This window comes from Canis aureus, chromosome 37 (genome assembly GCF_053574225.1).
Source record: "Canis aureus isolate CA01 chromosome 37, VMU_Caureus_v.1.0, whole genome shotgun sequence".
Lineage (NCBI taxonomy): Eukaryota > Metazoa > Chordata > Mammalia > Carnivora > Canidae > Canis > Canis aureus.
Genome location: NC_135647.1, coordinates 498,862 through 519,227, shown reverse-complemented (window position 1 = coordinate 519,227; position 20,366 = coordinate 498,862). Strand labels below are relative to the sequence as shown.

At 42.9% G+C, this 20,366-nt stretch overlaps 1 long non-coding RNA gene and 1 pseudogene across 3 annotated transcripts in view; one reads left to right on the top strand and one right to left on the bottom strand.

The window, feature by feature from the left end:
* The window catches only part of LOC144306627 (uncharacterized), a 201,647-nt gene that overhangs the window by 81,580 nt on the left and 99,701 nt on the right, over window positions 1–20,366 (top strand). The gene's annotated exons all lie outside the window — the stretch shown is intronic.
* On the bottom strand, window positions 2,675–4,164 carry LOC144306369 (GTP-binding nuclear protein Ran-like; annotated as a pseudogene).

Here is a 20,366-nt window from a genome sequence, read left to right as displayed (position 1 = left end):
GGATGAGCACTGGGTGTTATTCTGTATGTTGGTAAATTGAACACCAATAAAAATTATTTTATTAAAAAAAGAAAACTAGGTCATCATTCTTGATTTCAAGAAACTTACAGTCTGGAAAAGAAACATGTTTGTAATTACCTACATACATTGCAAGATAGTATGGAATAACGGTTATAACAGATTGAAAAAATATATGCTGTGTTACTTCTGGATAACAATGACTGCATGGCATGGCTTTACAGAATATCCCTAATGAAATGAATGAAAACTAGTAAAAACTAGCAAGTAAACAAGAAGCAGATCACTAGTAGAACAAAACAGGCAAAGGGAATAATTGAATGCCCTACATTTGTCAAGTGGCAGCTAAGAAAAGAATTAAAATATTGTAATGTGACATGACAGGTCACTGAACCACAGCTACGAAATTCAAGAAACAATACAGGTGAATGTATTCTTCAGGGTAAGCTAATAGTTGAAACATGCAATGCTTAAAGCTCAGTGTTTTACATGCTTGTGCAACTTCCTTTTTCACTCATCATGTACCCAAATGGTTATTCTTGTGAGGTAGCTACAAAGGTTCTTTCCATCTATGGATTCTTCCTCTTATAGATCCTCAAAGTCCTCTCACTAAGAGGAAGTAGGGTAGAGAATCAGAAATGACAAATTTTTATGGAATCAGCTTAGAAGTAGCTAACTTCACCTGGCCAGACGTCCTTAACCACCAGGGAGGTTGGGAAAGACAGTCTTTCTGTGTGCCCACCAGAAGACAGAAAGCTTTTGGTGACCATAACAGTCTCTGCCACAGAGTCCAAACAATCTCTGTTATTTCCATTAACCATCCTCAAACTGGAAAGAAATGAAACAAAGAACTCCCTGCCCCTATTTTTCCCCTCTTTTGACTGGGTTGAGGGTAGTATAAAAGCTAAATGAGAAGTGAGCAACTGATGATGACCCTCCCTGGAGAAGGAAAGGCTCCAGGGCTTCTCCATCAGAGCCCAGTCTGAATACCCAGCACAGCTCCCAGGGCCTTGGGATACACTGTTATGTCGGTGTCATGGGCCCTGGTTTAGGACGGGCATCTGTCAAAATCAGGAAACTCTAAGAATTCAAGTCTTCTAATAACAGCTGCTTACTTCCTCCGCTGAGCTCTCTTTCATTCTCTTTTACCTCTTCCACTCAAGCTTGCTAGACCCACCAAAAGGAAAACAAAAACAACTGGCTAGGACCTGGGATACCCAGGCTTTATTTGTAGTTTAGAGAGATATAAATAGGCCTCAGTGGAAAAGAACTTAAAGGGAACTCACTCACTCACACTATAGTGGATCAAATAGAAATTCTGGACAAGTGTCTCATGATAACCATGAGATGAAAAGGAAAACCACATGGAAGCTGTAAAACGCTCTGCAGAGGGGGAAAAGGCATAACAGGAAAAGACAACCTAGTCTAAAAGAAAACTATAACTCAGGGAATAAAAGCAAATCCCATGCATATGCTTTGTGTTATAGAAGAACATAATAGGATTGAAGCAATTAAAAAAGAACTCAAAAATGAAAACACAAGGTCATGGGGTGTGGTTAAAAGGGGAAGGGGCCGTGGGTGGTGATAATCCCACTCTCAGTCCCCAAGGCACAGAGCAGGACAGAAGACAGCAACGACTCGACCTGAGGGACAGAGAGGCAATAATCATCATGCTCTTCTAGGTATTAGAAGGAACTAACTGTTTGCTGAAATCAAGGACAAGAATAAAGCCAGGCTGCCAGGATAGAGCAGAACTGAAGCTTGGGAAGCCCTCAGGACTCACACTATTTCTTGCTTTTGCTGCTGTGTTGTAAACCTCTTTGAAGAGGCTTCACAGGTTCTTCGTCCACATGGAAGAATATGGTTTATGCTCTGCTCCCAGCAACAAATAGACTGACTAGCTGGCTCTGAGTCACAATGCCAAATTCCCAGGAGAAAAATCTGATAGATCCAGCTTATGTTACGGCCAGTCAGCTATAGAAGAGAGACATAAAATCATAAAGCAATACTAGTTTACAATTCCTGAGTGTGAACTGGGTGTCAGCCACTGCCAAGTGCTTACAATGGGGCATCTCATACAACCAACACGTGGGAGAGATAGTACTTATATCATTTTTTAATTGGATGCTGCTGTTGTAGCTCAGAAAATTTAAGTTGCTTATCCCGTGTCCCACAGGTGTCTTGTCTCAGAGTCAGGTTTCAAACCTAGGTTGTGAGCTCCAAAATCTGCCCTCAACCTTTGTGCTGTATTACCAGTACACATGGGAGCCAGTTATCAAAAGGATAGTCAGTCGGTGGGTTAGACAGATCCCCTAAAAAATTGACCATTATTTTCCTAAAATTTTCTTCAGGTTAGATACTAACAAGAAGACTTACTGGGTCATGGGTTCTATTGCCCAGTGGCTTTCCCGAAAACTTACTCCAATTTACATCTCCGAGAAGTGTACAGAAGTGTTTCTTTCATCATATTATTGCCAACATTGAGTAATAACATTTTATTTCATATTCGCCCATGCAGTAGGAGCTAGATTTGGAAGAATTTATTCTGGCTGGGGGGTTGGGGAAATTGTCACAGGGAAGGTCCATGAGGGTGTATTTATATATATATATATATATATTCTTTCCTCTTCCACCTCCCCTCCCCTCCATACCATCATTTTTTTTTTTAGATATTTAAAATACAACTTTATTCTGATTCTAAACGAAAAGGAATGGGAATGACAGTGACAAACGAGATTTCACCACTGGATATTGTGATGGGACTGTAGCAGTCTCATTATCTGAAACTCAGGAAGGAAACAACTGTGTTCCAAAACAGCTAAGTATGCAGGTCCAAAAAAATGAAGGTACTGATTAAACTGCCACATTCACTCCGAAGCCCATTCATCTCCTTCAGCATCCCAAAGATTAAGCACATGTTCTGCTCAGCTATATAATAAAAGTGGCAAACACGCTGCACCACTGACATCACAGGACAGTTGCCTATAAAACTAGACTTCTGACGCTGGCCTCCAGCTGCACTTCTCACAGGTCATCATCCCCATCCGGGAGTGCGGTCGTCTGAGCAACCTCTAGATCGTGCTGGTACTGTGCTGCCAGAGCTGGATCCATGACCACCTCTGGGGGGGCAAGAGCAGGCATGGCGACAAACTCCCAGGTTAGGGTCTCCAATTAGTTTTCTAGCAAGCCACAGGAACGGCTTCTCAAAATTGTAGTTACTTTTGGCAGAAATGTCATAGTACTGAAGGTTCTTCTTTCGGTGGAAGACAATAGATTTTGCCTTAACTTTCCTGTCCTTAATATGCACTTTATTGCCACACAGCACAATGGAGACGTTCTCACACACTCGTACCAGATCTCTATGCCAGTTAGGCACATTCTTGTAAGTAACCCTTGACGTTACATCAAACATCATAATGGCACACTGGGCTTGGATGTAGTAGCCGTCCCAGAGCCCGCCGAACTTCTCCTGGCCGGCAGTGTCCCACACGTGGAACTTGATGGGGCCCCTGTTGGCGTGGAACACGAGGGGGTGGACCTCCACGCCCAGAGTGGCTACATACTTCTCGAATTCACCCATCAGGTGACGTGTCACGAACGTGGTCTTGCCGGTGCCGCCGTCGCCAACCAGCACCAGCTTGAACTGGGCTTGGGGTTCTCCCTGGGCAGCCACAGCGCTGGTGCTTCCAGAAGCGTCTCCGGCCCGTCTGACTCCATACAATCATTTTCAAACAAGTAACCGTTTTGTTTAAAAAATGCTGATGAGGTTCATATAGGATTGCTTGTAGTAGGGTAAAATAAATTCACTAACGGGATGACAGGAACAAGGGGTTTTCAGCTTTGAAATGTATTTGACTAGCGACATTTGCGTTCTATGAGAAATCTATGCTAATATAACATTCACACTCAGAGGAAAACTTTAAATTGCAAATTTTCAAAAGCTTGAAGTCAGTAAAATAATATTTTGGGGAGAGGGGTGGTAATGCTAAGGCGAAGTCAGGGAGCAAGGCTAATAGAAGGTGTGCATTTGCTGGGTGTGAACTCTCTGGGAGCTGCAATTGCCTGGGAAGCCTGGCCCTAGTGAACTCCGCTCCTCTCAACAGTGGATTGCATACCTTAGAGTGCATCAGAATCACCTGGAGAGCATGTAAAACCCAATTGCTAGGTATCCCCCCCAACCCCCCCCCCCCCCAGAGTTTTTGACTTAAGAGGGTTGGGAGTCAGTGGGGAGGAATTCACATCTGAAAATTCATTCCCTGGTGATGCCTGCCCAGGGGGCTACACTTTGAGAGCACCATTGCTCTAAGAAAATCTGAATAGCATATTTGCTGGTCAAAACAGCAAAGAGAATCACCAAATAATAGTAATAACTAAAGGCTCTGCCCGATTCACTTAAGTCTGGCTAAATGTTTCTCCATAGCTTTGAAAGGGTCCTTTACTTCTGGGAAGGGCCTGACAGAAGGAAGAAGCCAGGGCAAGAGGCAAGTAGGGAGAACTCCCTCACCCTCCTGGGGACCGGCCCTGGCCCCCAGCTGCTCCCTCTTCCTCAGAGCTACCAGTTTGGAGGAGAGAAATCCAAGTCTCTCCAAAGTCTCTCTGCCTCTGCTGAGAGCAGCATCTTATGCCAGCTTTCCCTGGCGGCTTCCGACCCAGCCAGCCGCTCACCCCCTCACCCTGGGTGATGATGTCAGCACGCTCTGCTCCATCACACCTGGCTGAAGGAATCAGATAGGCTCCACAGGAAGAGACCTGAGGAAGGAGCACAGTCTTGACAGGTGAACGAAAGACTTTTGTCTTCTGGGCCGGGCTGGCTGCCAGCTTTGTGGATTTCTGTCAGTCAACTGGCTGCTACACTTGCCTGCCTCTCTCTTTTCCCAAAAAAAGAAACCATTAGCGATTTGCAAAGCTGCTCCAGAGCACATGGGGCTCTAACAGGAGACCGGGATCGAGTTAGGATTGTGTAGCCAGCTCCTGGCTTTGGTGGGAAGCCACATTTGGGAGTGGAGCTTATGAACTCAGGCAGCCAAGGAAGCCGGGCAGGTAGGCAGATGCCTACTTGGCAGTGACAGTTTGCCTGGAATCTTTTCGTAGAATTCCTGAGCAGTGCCCTTCCAGGTGCAGTGTGGGCTGAAAGTGTCCCCAAGAAGGAGCCGAGCAGCAGTTATATGTTCAATCCCTCAGGGCACGTGACTCACTTGGGATGGTTGTCCTGTCAGATGCGCCCCCCCCCCCCCCGCCCACTTGAGGCCCCAGTGATTTTTTTTTTTTTTACCCATCATGGTTGTTACTCTTTATTTCTAGTGGAACTCACAGTGGCATCTTTGAGACTTAGAATCTTTTTTTTTTTTAATTTTATTTATTTATGATAGTCATCATAGAGATAGAGAGAGAGGCAGAGACACAGGCAGAAGGAGAAGCAGGCTCCATGCACCGGGAGCCCGACGTGGGATTCCATCCCGGGTCTCCAGGATCGCGCCCTGGGCCAAAGGCAGGCGCCAAACCGCTGTGCCACCCAGGGATCCCTGAGACTTAGAATCTTTAAGGAAAATGTTCTTTGCGTTAAAATGTTCTTTGTGATTCATTTTGAATCAGCCTAGGTGGCAATAGGCTAACCTCAGCATCTGGTTTTATTTCTCACCCTGTAGTTTGTTGGGTGTGTGGGGATACAGAGCAGAGCAGTGGCAGGGGAGGGTGACTTCCTCTCTGGTTATGATTGATTCACACATTAGTTTGTAAAGGGAGGATTTTTTCTTTTTTCTTTCATTTTCATATGTCTTTTTTTTACATTATTACAATTGTTTATAGGCCGAGAATGGTCTTAAGAATATTCTCCTTAGGGAGAAGAATAAGAGCGCCAGGGTATATATCTTTTCTGTGTGCAAGATTGAAGAGTGACTTGAGAGACTTACTATGAGTTACCTGGACTAACAGCTGGAACTACGGTCTGTCTGGTCCTAGCAAGAGGGGCTCACCCCAACCTCAGCTTCTCACAGGACTGTGGCTTCTTCTCCTCCCAGGGAAACTGCATGTTCCATGGGCCCAGAGCCTCCAGGTGCTGGGCAGATGGTGCTGAGATAACTCTTGTAGATAGCTGACATCCAATTTGAGACTAACTAGTACCAGAGTGGTCTGATCATCCTCCACAGAATTGTTCTCATGCTTGCTCTATGACATTTCTCAGCCTTGACATTACTGATGTTTGGGCCCAGGTAATTCTTTGTTGAAGAGGGCTGTCCCATGCATTGTATGATGTTTAGCTGTACTCTGACCTTAATGCATTGGATGCTAGTAGCAACTCTCATCCCTAGTTGGGACATTTGAAAATGTTTCCAGATAGAACCAAATGTCTCTAAGGGCTCAAAATTGCCTCTAGTTGAGAACTACTGATCTATAAGGATTTATAAGGAACATGGGTGGGAATTCCCCAGTGGAACAAATAACAATTGCTGCATGACCATGTGATGGTTCAGGATCCATAGTGAGAGTGGGAGGGTAGGGACTTCTGCCTTCTCTTCCCTCACTGACCCAATGCCTTTGTTCTATTTTGTCCAAAAGCAGAGCCCAAGATATGGGTTAAGGTCGTTTATTGGGGAGAACAAGGAAACAGGTGAAAAGAGAGGAAAGCTAATAAAACATAGGTTAAATAATAGGTTACTGCTGTGGAAAAATGAGATTCAATGACTCTGGGACCTTCTGAAAAACAATATAGAATGCCCATCAGTGTCCTTCTGAAGAATGGAGAATTGGGAGTTTATCCATTCACTCCCATCCCACAATTGGTAGGGACTGTCCCAGAGGATGTTAATTCCCCTGCATTTCTCAGTTGCAAGCTCAGGTGGTGCTGGGAGAAACCCCTTAGGCAGAGTTGAAGAGAGATGGCAGGGGCTTGAGGTGAGAAGGTCTCACCTGGAAACTGTCTAGCACAGCCGTAGGCAAAGTCAGGTGTGCTAAGAGGATCAATAGGTTGGGGCCTCAGCACCATCTTCTATATCCTGTCTTTGTGTCTCTTTCCTCAATAGAGTCTGTTTCTCAACCAATGGCATATGATATGGAAGGAATTTGTTCCAGTTCCTGATACAAGAGAAGTAGGACACATAAAAGGACCCCACTTGCAAGACATTCTCTGACTGTCATTCTGTTTGCTAGGGAGATGGTTTTCAGAATTGACCCTGATTAAAGATACCAAGAACTACAAGTGGAAGCAGGGAAGAGAGAAACTCAGTGCTTTCTGAAAATGTCAGGGTGTTTGAAAATTTGTTTTGCTGGTGGCCTACAAAATGTTAAAATGAAATGTTTATTTTTTTCTATGTTATCTGTCCTTAAAGGGGTTTGTGATCATCGAGAACATGCATGTGTTAAAAGAGCATTGGAAGTCCCTGAGACTTAGTATGCAGACGGCATGCTTACTAGATACTCTGTATTCTAGCAAGTCTGATGAAAGATGGGAATTAGAGTTATTGCTGTCTTCTGTGAATGAGGAAATTGAGACCCAACGTGGAGGGTCCAGAGGGATTTCAAAGACCTCTGGTGTTGTGAAAGGCCACAATGCCTAGGATTATTACTCTTGCTTATGGGCAGACAGGTTTGAATGCCAAACTGAAGGGTTTGGATTAGATATGACAAGCCACAGGAAGCTTCCAAGGCTTGCCTGGTAAGGAAATGACATGATGAAAATGGTGTTGGAGGGCTTCATTCTCACAGCTGATGGAGGACAATTATTCCCATAGCTGCCTAGCTACAGAAAGGGCTGGAGTGGGAGAGACCATCCAAGAAGCTGTTACAATAATACAGGGATGAGATGGTGAAGACTGTAGAGTCAAATCTGAATCTAGATAAGATTTTCAATCTTCTGGCAGCCCTTTCTAGATCTAAAAATAGTGAGGCAATATCAGACTGTCCTGTTATTTTTTTTTATTTATTTTTTGTCCTGTTATTAATGTAGAAAATGTTCTCAGAGAAGTCTCCCTGTAAGCCATGGAATCATTTCCTGTTGTAGTTGGAAAGATCTAGGGTCATCTACTCCAGTAGTGGCTAATTTGGATGCCTAAAAAGCCCAGAGAGGGGAAAGTAGCATGTGAAATAGGTATATGGGTTTGATTCATGTACTTACATTGTGTGGGTGTAGAGCGTTGACCATTGTGTGGTGGTATGCTGGAACCGGCTTGTACCAGCTCATGAGAGCCAATTGTTAGCTTTTCAGGAAATGTGTAAGATGGATGATGTTCCAGTGGTAGCTTGCAATCAACTATGGCAGGAGTATTTATACCATCAAAAGTGGCAAACACTACCAGTTAGGGCTCCCTCCCTCCCAAGAGCTGGTTGTTAAAGATTTCCAGCAGCCCACCGTTGGCACTGTGACAAACTAGAGCATACATGACCCAGGATCTGCTACTCTACTTCAGCCTCACCCACCTCAGTGGCTTGGTGGGCTTATTGTTCCCAGATGTTCTAATTTCTCAGGAGCCAAACACCTTCATGATGTGCTGCAGGCCTAGATGAGTGTGGCATATTTGAGGAAAGCTAGGAGCCCACAGTAGAGGGACTGAGGGTAAGGCACAGTAGTCAAACAGCATACCATTAAAGGCATTCCTACTTCTCTGTCCATTGCTGTAAATGAGTTGAACAAATGGCACGACACAGAATAGGAAAAAGAGAAGAGATCATGGTATTCTTCTTCAGCCTAAGTATGTAACATTTCTTCTGTATTATTACCATCAGGTTAGTGTGCATAGCTGAAGAACTGACAAGAAGTGATCAGAGGCTACCAAGTAACTGAGGGCAGTGCTGCTACTTTAAATACTTGGCTACTCTCACTGCAGAGCAAGTACAAGTGCAAAATATAAGCAAAATTAGATACTTTGAGGTTTGACTTCTGAGTGGATCATCACGGTTCTCTCTCTCTTTTTTTTTTTCATCATGGTTCTTAAATTCCTTCTATATCCATGGAAACAAATTGTCAATTTCTGTGATCCCTCTTAATTTAAACCTGGAGGACAATTTTGCATGGCTCATGTGGATGGCTTATGCTTGCATTACTTCAATACTATGTCAATAGACATAGATTGTGATCTCTTACATCCCTCCTCTCCACCTTATTCAGAACTTCTTTGTCATTCTAGGCAACTCACAGGCAAGTGGAGAAGGATCCTAAATTTAGCTAATCTCATAAGCAAGGATCACTTGCTTCAGCAGTGAAGTGTACCCTTCAGCAGCTACAAACATGCTGAATAGCAAAAGAAGGCTCTCCTAATTGGGCTGTTGTGTGTGTGGAAGGTCCTGGGGAAAGAAATAACAATTAAGTTAAAAGCTACCTTTGCATCATAAATCTAAGTACCTTGAAAAAGATGACTTATTTTAAGTTAACTGCAAAGAATTTTTGTGATACAGAATTTTGAAAGACTTTCTTCATAGACTAATATAAGCAAATAGCGAGATTCTTTCTCTTTACTTGGGAACTTTAATTAAGGTTTTGTGTTCCATAACCTTGTCAGATCACTGTCCTGGCTCAGTCTTAAAATAAGTTTTATGGCCTTCCTGACCTTCATTTACCTTAGAAGTAGACACAAACCAACTTTCTCTTCCTCAAAGTGTAAGTAGAAAAGGTCCATACATTTGAAAATACTGCAGGCTTATATGGCTGATGACTTGGGATTTAACAGTTCTTCAGAGTTCTCTTGGAAAAGCTTGCTAGCTCATTAACCACTGCTATACCCTCTTTAATTGCTATCTTTATGCCATTAGAAGTTCCGCCCTTTCCAAAACCAGTTTAACACAAGGGGCCACCAGAAAGGGAGTGATTTCATTGACTGAGAACAGTCACCAGAGCCACACATTATCTGTGGATTAGATGAAGTCAGGCCTGAAAGGAAGGACAGAAGTTCTTCCACTGCCAAGTCTCTCCTCTGCTGAGCACATGGGACAGCACTTCTTAGACCCTTGGCAAGTCCAGGCCTATGAGCAGTTCTAATCAGTGAGCTGTGAATGGAAGTGACAGGTGCTACTTCTGGGGTGGAGCATTTATTATTTTTTTCATTTGTTTTTAGTGAAGTTCGATTTGCCAACATATAGTACAACACCCAGTACTCATCCCATCAAGCGACCTCCTCAGTGCCCATCACCCAGTTACCCCAACCCTCTGCCCCCCTCCCCTTCTGTAACCCTTTGTTCATTTCCTAGAGTTAGGAGTCTCTCATGGTTTGTCTCCCTCTCTAATTTTTTCCCACTCAGTTCCCCTCCTTTCCCCTATAATCCCTTTAACTATTTTTTATATTCCATGTATGAGTGAAACCATACGATGATTGTCCTCTGATTGACTTATTTCATTCAGCATAATACCCTCCAGTTCCCTCCATGTTGAAGCAAATGATCTTTATGCATTCATGTGTCAAAGGACATTGTGGCTCCATCCACAGTTTGGCTATTGTGGATATTACTGCTATGAACCTTGGGGTGCAGATGTCCCAGTGTTTTACTACATCTGTGTCTTTGGGGTAAATCCCCAGCAGTGCAATAGCTGGGTCATGGGGTAGCTCTATTTTTAACTCTGAGGAACCTCCACAGTTTTCCAGAGTGGCTGCACCGTTCACATTCCCACCAACAGTACAAGAAGGTTCCCCTTTCTCCACATCCTCTCCAATATTTGTTGTTTCCTGTCTTGTCAACTTTCCCCATTCTCACTGGTGTGAGGTAGTATCTCATTGTGGTTTTGATTTGTAATTTCCCTGATGGCAAATGATGTAGAGCATTTTCTCATGTGCTTGTTGGCCATGTGTATATCTTCTTCAGTGAAATTTCTGTTCATGTCTCCTGCCCATTTCGTGATTGGATTTTTTGTTTCTTGAGTGTTGAGTTTGATAAATTCTTTATAGATCTTGGATACTAGCCCTTTATCTTATATGTCATTTGCAAATATCTTCTCGCATTCTGTAGGTTGACTTTTAGTTTTCTTGACTTTCTTTTGCTGTGCAGAAGCTTTTAATCCTGATTAAGTCCCAATAGTTCATTTTTTTTGTTTTGTTTCCTTTGCCTTTAGAGATGTATCTTGCAAGAAGTTCCTGTGGCCAAATTCAGAAAGGTTGTTGCCTGTGTTCTTCTCTAGGATTTTGATGGATTCTTGTCTCACATTTAGATCTTTCAACCATTTTGAGTTTATCTTTGTGTATGATGTAAGAGAATGGTCTAGTTTCATTCGTCTGCACGTGGGCTGGAGCATTTGATTGCTGATGCTAGAGCCTCTGGAACATTCTCACTCTGATTTGTCAGTTACTGATGAGCAACACTGAGATCAATAGCTGAACACTCAGCTGGGCCACTGAGGGAGTGACTTTGAGAGAAAAGTGCCTCTATCCCACTCCTCCTCTGGTGATCCACAATGGCTATGTAGGAAAAGCAAGAAATGATTTTGGGAAAGTGATATTTGGGGTTTATTGGTTTTTTTTTGGGGGGGGGTTATTGTTACTGCAGCACAATCTATCCTGTTCTGGATGATACATTTTTCCAGCAGGCCTGTGATACTGAAAGAAGTGTCTCAAAGTGGAAGGAAGTGACTTTTATCTGGTGTGCTTTGTTTCTGCCCAGTCATTTGATAACTAGGGTGTGTAAATTCAGAGAGCCCTTCAGTCATGTAGAACATTGATGGCCACTTTTGATGACCGTTACTAGGACTGCCATCTTTTTCTCTGTTTTGTTTTGTTTTTTTAATTGATATTTGAGCTAAGACCTAAGAGGTGAGAAGAAGCCAATATGTTTATGGTCGAGATGAGGTAATATTTTCAGGCTAGAACAGCAGGTGCAAAGGCACAGGGGTGAGGAAGTTTGATGTGTTAGCTTGTATGAGAGGGAAGAAAATTTACTGTAATGGATGCCATGGGTGCCCCTCTCAGACCATTTCCATGACAGTACATATGCGTTGATTGCTGACAGCTCCCAGCAGCCACCTTCTTTGAACGTTGCCCTCCACCATTTGGAGTCACCAAGGAAAGAAGGTCATAGCCCCCCTTACCTCTGCACCAAGGAGGGATAGCTGATGGCCAATGACTGGTTGACTTTGGCAGCAAAATGCTGGCAATGTAATTGCTTTGTAATTATGTCTCAGAGCTTCTCTTCATCCCCAGTCAGGCAAAAGCTGGACTCTCTCTGAAACTCCATCCTTACATGGCCCCTTTGCTCTTTTCTATCCTGCCATCATTCTGCTATGTTTTTTCGATAAACTGCATGCATCCAGGTCCCTTCTCAGGCTCTGCTTTTTGAGAATTCAACAGAAGACATGGACTAAGATAGGAAAGGGTCCCATGGGCCAAACATATGGTGGAAGCACTAGATGCTATTGACTTCTCTTGGAAGTTCCTTATAAATATTTGGACACTAAATCCTCTTAAGTCCTACAACAGGGAAATTTGTTTAACCTCAAATAACCTACACAACTTTGTGAAATTAAGAAGATTGGACACAGAGTTGGGACTCTTAGTTTCACACACCCCTACTTTGCTGTTATTTGTTGTGTAACATTTGGCTATGTACCCGATTCTGCTTTATCTCCCACTCCTCTCAGGAAAATGGGAATCTGTTCACTGCTGGTGGAAAGACAGGTATATAAAATGACATAGCCCCTTGGGAAAAGAGCCTGGTAGTTTCTTATAGAGCTAAACATAAACTTATCCCCACTTCTACTAGGTTTCTTTTTTTAAAAAAAGATTTTATTTATTTATTCATGAGGGACAGAGAGAGAGGCAGAGACACAGGCAAAGGGAGAAGCAGGCTCCATGCAGGGAGCCCGATGCAGGACTCGATCCCAGGACTCTGAGGTCCCACCCCGAGCCAAAGGCAGACATTCAACCACTGAGCCACCCTCAGTAGAGAGTCCCTCTACTAGGTTTCTACCCATGAAGAAATTTCATTTCATTTCATTTCAAATGATAATGAAATTTCATTTTCATTTCATTTCAATTGATAATTTATGTCAACATGAAGACACATGCACAGCTTGTCATTATAGTGCCATTCATAACCACACCCAAATGGAGACAACCCAAATGTTCATCACCTGTGGTTTAACTATATGATGGAATAGCACTCAGCAATAACAAAGAACTGACACATGCTACAAAATAGACCTCCCAAACATTGTGCTACATGAAAGAAGGCAGGCGCATACTGAAGGCTATATACTGTATGATTCTACATATATGAAATCTCTAGATCAGGGGTGGCTTGGGCCTTGGCCTGGGGGTTGGGTAAGTGGGGATTGACCGTAGACACCAGGGAACTTTTGGGGGTGATGGAAATATTCTAACACGGGATTGTGGAGGTAGTTGTATACTGTATACTTTTCCTAAATGTCATTTGCATTGTTTACTCCCAGTGACCAAATTTTATGGTATGTATGCCATACCTCATTAGAGCCACCATATAGAAACCCTTTGAGAATATAAATGTATGTGTGCTTTCTTACTCTAACATCCCCTAAAAATATTATTTGGAGATCTGGGAATCTGTTCTTTATACATGAAAAGACAAGTTCCATAAGATAGTGAAAAGAAGTGGGGAGCCTGCAATAGTTACCTTCTGGGGTTCCTGTGAGGATTACCTGACATTCAACACACGTCAACTGTCAATGCTATTTTTGTTGTATCGGAGTCAGCATTTCCTCACAGATTTTTAAGAGGAAAACTTTTTGTTGTTGTTGTTGTTGTTGGAATGCTTGACAATGGGTTACCTTCAGATCTGTTGTAGGAGACGTTCTGTCCATATGCTATTTGCCCATTTAACACTTTAATTTTTTTTCTTATAACTTGAGAAGGGTATATTTAATTTGAGAAAAGCTTTTTTTATTCCCTGTGTACAGTCAGGTTACAAAACCTGGTGATCTCTCAGTATTTCAGAGGCGATAAAATGTTAACTTGTGGCTTCTAGGAAGGACACAGAATTCTCCAACAGGCATTACATTCTGATAAAACTCATATTATTTTTGAGAAAATTGAATACAGTATGTTGGGCCAAATGTCTCTGAAAAACCAATTCATACATTCCCTTTAGATCTCTTTGACATTAGACACAGAAAAATCCCACCTAGATGTCCTTGTATTTTCAAAAGGCAACTGTATTTGCTGGTGTGTTGTTTCTGGCTTAGCCAGAAATGATTGTTAATTTTGCCCTTAAAAAGGCAGGTTACCAAAATACATTAGTGTTTTGGGCATGTGCAGTATAGACCAATTTGGCCCAATTTAGCCTGTCAGAGCAAGATTGCACCCAAACAGAAGTGCTTATAGAAATGAATTGATGACTCCAGTAGTTTTAAATCAATGCATGCTGGGCAATCAGACTCCCTTATCGCTCCCCAAAATGACCTGCTTAAAGAAAATTGAAGCACTGTTATAGTTGAGATAGCTGTGCAATCCACATGCTCAAAGTGGTGATCACCTTTAAATTCAAGCACTTAATTTAAGAGTTCCAATAATTTTAAATTGCTATATGCTGCAAAGAGTGACAGATGGTTACCAGAGTGTGCCAGTATTTTTAAAACACTTCAGTACTCAGTGCAGTATATTTCTGTGGAAAGGTTCACAGCAAGTTGAAGTAAATTTCCAAATTAACATTGAAAAATGAAAAGCGACATTGCAACAAACTTCAGTTTGGTTCTCTTTTATCTTTCCCACCCCCTCCCCATACTCCCAGCCAAAAAGAAGCCTAGTCACTCATCTTTCTGTTTTGGATTGAAAAACCTTGAGGATTTGTCAGGAGCTAAAAATAAGTCCGACTTTTTAAGTATGGAACCTCCTGGCAAAGATGCACTTGGCACTAGAATAGCTCTGTAGACAGAAGTAGGGAGTATGGCCCATGGAGCCAAAGGAAGAGGGACAACTTGCATATTTAGAGTTTAGAGTTCCCTACCAGAGTTTTGAAGCATTGAGGCCACTGGGAACTAGAAGCCAGCCTGCAGGGTGGTGAAATTTAGAGGATCACATCTGGTTGGTCCAGGAAAACAGAGGCAATGTCTGGAAGCGTCTCTGTATTCAGATACCTCATCTCTCCTGTCCTGAAGTTCTTTAGCATGTCAGGTTCCTTGCATGGAACCTCAATCTACCCTGCCACCCTCCCCACACCCCTTCCCCTGGAGATTCTGCGCACCTGGCCAGGGCCCCACCCCTCTATCTGCCTCTTTATCCTCTTCTTGCCTCTTTCTGCTTTTTTCTCCCCTTCACAGGAAAGTCCTCTGCACTCTCTCTGTGTATCTAAATCGTGAATAATGGTTCAGCCCTGGTCCCCCCTCCTCCCCACGCTCTCTGCTTTTAGCTCTATCCATCTCATCCCACAATGTTTGTCCGTTTTCTAATTGAGTTGAATTTTAGCCCCCTATAATTGGATGCACAGTCAACAGACACTTTCAACTCTTAATTAAAAACTGAAGCCTTTAAAAAAATCAATTTTATTTTGCTATACTGATATATAATAAACTACACCTATTTTAGGTATACAATTCAGGTTTTCTTTTATGAATGTGTGTAGCCCGGTGACCACCACTACTAGCAAGATGTAGAATATTTGTCACTCTCCAAATCATGTCCCTCTGTGGTCAGTTCCTCTGATCCTGGCCTTGGGAAACCACTGATCTGTTTTCTGCAGATGAATTGTGCCTGATTTTTGCCAATGAAAGGGCTAATAACACCCACCTCACCTGTTGTCTTGAGGGTGAATGGGGACCTGGTGAATGTTTCCCAGCAACCCTAAAGGCAACAGAGAGAAACTGCCTACCTCTTAGCCCCCAAGAACCTGAAATAGGTTCCTGTGGGACTGAATTTCTCTTGAAGTTTTATATTTTAAGTTAAAAATCTTGTTCCCCACTTTTACTCTATTTATATCCTCATTTGTTGTAATTTTAAAAATGACATTTTAAATGCCTTACCATTCCGGGATCCCTGGGTGGCGCAGCGGTTTGGCGCCTGCCTTTGGCCCAGGGCGCGATCCTGGAGACCCGGGATCGAATCCCACGTCGGGCTCCCGTTGCATGGAGCCTGCTTCTCCCTCTGCCTGTGTCTCTGCGCCTCTCTCTCTCTCTCTGTGTGTGACTATCATAAATAAATAAAAAAAATTAAAATAAAAAAAAAATGAAATAAATGCCTTACCATTCAGTAAGAATGATGCTCCTGGAAAAGATACTATATTTACTCTGCAGTTTCCAGCATGTTCTAACACACTGAGACTCCCCAGAGTGAGGGGCTATCTTGAGGAGCTATCTGAAATGTTCCTTCTGGCTACGCCCGCCACAGAGCTGTCACTCAGGATTCTTAAGCTCTTGTTAAAGTCATGACCAAAGCCTTGTCTAGCAATGTGGGCTTCCCAAAGCAGTCCTTTGGGGAGGAACATAGCTTGAGAAAGCTTTCAGTTGGCGATATGGGTAGAAGGCAGAGAGGAACCTCAACTGCAAGCTTTACATGATAAAGGCTACCTCTGCATGTGGAATTCTTGACTTTGTGTTTATAGGGTTTATTCAAATATTATTCTTATTATAATTAAGCTACCTTTATTGAATTTCTTCTGTGCACTGGGCACTCGTCTAGGTGCACAATTGCTTTCTTTGCATTTAGTTTTATAAGATGATTCTGCAAAATAGAAGCTATGTCTTCATTTTGCTGATGAAGAAACTAAGTCCCTCAGAGGCATTTAAACAAATTTACTTAAACCTGTACAAGATCCCACAGCAAGGAAGGGGTAAAATTTGGAATCCATTAGACCCCAAACTTGTCTGTGAATAGCGTTTCTGGATTAAAAAAATATCTGGCATATGAAAGGTCAGAGTCTAATAACTCCTCTCAGAATTGGAGGGCCTTTACGTTGTGGGATGAGACACTTTTGCCTGGAGTCTTCAGTGACCCTCTGTGTGTATATAACCCCCTCTGACCTTCCCTCCCTACTCCATTTCCCTCTCCCTTCCTGGCTCAAAACCGGAAAAGGATGGTTTTCTCTGAAAAGCCAGAACCCTAGGGAGGGCAAGTGGCTTTGGTCTTCCATAAGAACAGGATCCTGGAAGATGAACTGGTGAATGATGAACCACGAGGCTGGACTGCAGGGCATCCATCAGGTCACGGTGCTCGGACCCCCTTGGTGTGGGCTGAAAGGGGTGATGGATGCCAGTTAGAGCAGAAAGGGCATAGGTAGTGCTCCTTGATTTGAGAGGCTTTCATTCTGTTGCAGGCAAATAACACAGAAATAGACAGGGCTTGGCTTCTGTGGAATGTGGGGGCGAGGGCACAACATGTCCTTGGTTCTGGGGAAGGATCTAGTTCCAAATGGAATCTGAACATCTGCCTGCCTCCTAGGTCCCCGGCAGCCCCTCCAATCCCCATAGAGGAGGGTGACTTTTCATTTGGAACAATGCTAATGGAGTCATGTGGGTCAGTGTCTCTGAGATAAAATCTGTCACTCCCTTCTGCAGGCTCATTATTTCTACCTTCAGGCTGCAAGGAGACAGCAGAACACCAGAGGAAAAGGCTGTTTGCTCTTCAGGCTCTCAACCCCCCTCCCACATATGTATATAAGTGACACACACATATATACACACACAGACATATCAACGTATATATACACACATACACATTTTTATGTGTGTGTATTTATTTATTTATTTATGAATGACTATGGTTTTAATGATGTGATGAATTCTGGGCAAATCTTAAAGAGGGTGTCAGTGTTTAAATTCCTTGCATAAATTTTGTTGCCCTGAAACTCTACCCTCAGTCCACTCCTGGATATGCTTTAGTATTGCCATTTAACAATGACAACAAAAAAGAGCTGCATACAGGGCTGGACTCGGCCTGGAATTACACCCCACATAGTTCTAATTGTTCAGTAATTTAAACAGAAGAGTGGCATTGTGTTGACTCGGTGATTTAAAATTATGCTAAAACAGGATTTTCCCAGCTGGATCCTTGGCCTCGTTCAGGAACATACTTGGCTGTGTGCAACAGGGACCGCTAACCCATGAGGGTAGAGAAAATGAAAAATTTTTTATTTCTTTCTTTTATTCTTTTTTTTTTTTTTTTTAAGGGAGGCAGAGTTACTGGAAGCCAGCAAACAATCACCAAAGTACTAGAACTTTAGGATGAGTATGGAGCTATGGTAATTCAAATAGTATTAGGAACTTATACTTTATGAGAGAAAAGGGGGCATCTCTGAGCTCAGCTTTCATTCAGAAGCAAGAGGCTACTACCTTCATGTAACCACAGAGGCAAGGGCACATAATCTGGATTTTTCTTCTCCAGTACTTTGATACATACTTTCTTGTCAAACAACATGGCTCAGGCCTGCACTTTCCTATCCAGTATACCAGGGAAATGTTGACATTATAGTACCATAGTCTTGTGGATCTCTTGTTTACAGCCATTGGAACTCAAATGGTGGGGATTCCTGTCTATAGGGTGCCTGGGGAGTGCAATGAGCTGAAGGAGCTGAAGAGCTAGGGGCCAGTGGTCTGTCTTCTATCATGTGAATCCATGTCACTGATAATGTGGCCACAGTAATGACCACCATGCCCCCACCTTCCTCCCCTCCCACCAAGAGCTGATTTTTGTAAGGTGTGAGCATCTGGACTCTGTGTTGCCAGATCATAATAGTTTTCTTTCTGGATTATAATGTAAAATTTCTCAGTATTTAAAAATAGGCAGCTAAAAAGAAAAAAAAATAGGCAGCTGACCCACCCACAAAAAAATGGACGTTGTGTAGGCCAGAGAAAATGCTTCTGCCAGCCAGATGGGGCTAGTTGACCTCTACTTTTGACACCCAGTCTCCAGAGTCTTGGATTCCTATAATTTGCTATGTGTCTGGGGTCTTCCCATTTTCCCAGTAAGGATGTGTCTATCCTTCTCTAGGAGGGGGCTCTCGCAGGGGGTGGGAGCATGTAGTTGGCATTAGAATGGCTTTAGGTCAGGTCAAGCTTTGGCACCTTCTGGCACTGTGGTCATCAACAAATGGTTTTTGCAGTCTGCACCCCACTTGGGTGCTCCATCAGTGAAATGTGAGTGAGGGCTGGCCTTGCCCATTTCTTGGTGTCTTTGTCAGGGTTTAATGCAGGATGGAAGTGAAGCTACAATACTTTGTAAACTCTTGAGCACAACAGAAGGAAGCAGCCAGGGCTGGTGACCAAAGATGGGGGTTGTATATTAAATATACAACTAACCAGCTGTGAGATCTGGTCAAATCGTATGACCTTTCAGAGTTGCGGGTTTCCCATCTGTAAAGACCAGGATTTTTTAGGGGAGACAATCGAGTGAATAAGAGAAGGCAAACCTGAGACCAAGTTGAGGCTTCAGCAGTTATTTCTTGTGTGATCTGGGTCAGTCATGTAATCCTTTGTGTGGTCTAGTGGCATTTTCATCTCCTGGGGATTGTTAGAAATGTAGTTTGGGGCCCTCCTCAGACCTGACAAAGCACAGACTATTTCTCAGGGCATTTGTAAGGATGTAAGAGTTCGAGGCGCTTGGGCTTAATATAGTGCTACTCAAAATGTGGTCCTGGACAAGCAACATCCTCATCTGGAAAATTGTTAGAAAAGTGATCTCTCAGGGCCCTCTGTTAGACCCACTGAATCAGTCCTCTGGGCCTGAAGACCAGGAATCTATTGTTTACCAAAGGTTCGAACTTAAATTACCTCTTCATTTCCAGTATTTTTGCAATAATATAGGTATATCATTAGGGTGTTTTTAAAAAAGATTTTATTTATTTATTCATGAGAGACACACACAGAGAGAGGCAGAGATATAGGCAGAGGGAGAAGCAGGCTCCCTATGGGGAGCCTGATAAGGGACTCAATCCTAGGACCCCAGGATCATGACCTGAATCAAAGGCGGATGCTCAACCACTGAGCCACTCAGATGCCCCTAGCATGAGGGTGTTTCAAGGATGAAAAAATATGGTGTAGTATAACAAAGTGTAATATCATAGAATATAAAATAACACATAATGTGTTAAAATGTGTATATATATATATATATATATATAGAGAGAGAGAGAGAGAGAGAGAGAGAGAAAATAACCATATGATGAGCAGAACTTGGTAAACAGTGTGCAGTGAAGAGTAGAAAAGAAATTGGAAACAAGGTAATTGGTAAGAGTCTGTGTCAGTTATGGTACTTTGGTTTCAAGCCAACAGAAACTAACCCTGGCTAACTTGAGCAAAGTGGAACTTATTGGAAGGATGTGGGATAGAACATAGAATTAAATTTAAAAAAAAAAAAAAGAGCCTTCAGTGCATGGGAAAGGCAACAATGAGGGTAGCTTCAGGGAACTAAGACAGTTTTAGAATTTAATAAGTGGGTCTCCTCAGGGCACCTCCGTTGAGATGAATCACCTCCAAC